General features: G+C 46.0%; 1 long non-coding RNA gene across 1 annotated transcript in view; it reads right to left on the reverse strand.

Annotated features, from left to right (window-relative positions):
* LOC106876278 (uncharacterized) overlaps positions 1–224 on the reverse strand; it is a 10674-nt gene that overhangs the window by 1205 nt on the left and 9245 nt on the right. The window lies entirely within an intron of this gene.

A 224-nucleotide genomic window follows, 5' to 3' on the forward strand; every position in this document is an offset into this window, starting at 1 on the left:
GTGTTCCCTGAGCACGAAAGAGGTGGTACTTCTTCCCACATACATGGGACAAAGAACTGTAAGAGTGAGGATACCAGAAGTACCACCTGAAGTCGACCCCGAAGAGGTGGTGGGTGCCCTATTGTTTAATAGGGCAGAAAAAATAAAAATTCTACAAGTAAATTGCTCCACCCCACAATATTGGTTGGGGAAATTCCTCAACATCCTGGTTCAGGGAACACAGG

This window comes from Octopus bimaculoides, chromosome 29 (genome assembly GCF_001194135.2).
Source record: "Octopus bimaculoides isolate UCB-OBI-ISO-001 chromosome 29, ASM119413v2, whole genome shotgun sequence".
NCBI classification, from domain to species: domain Eukaryota; kingdom Metazoa; phylum Mollusca; class Cephalopoda; order Octopoda; family Octopodidae; genus Octopus; species Octopus bimaculoides.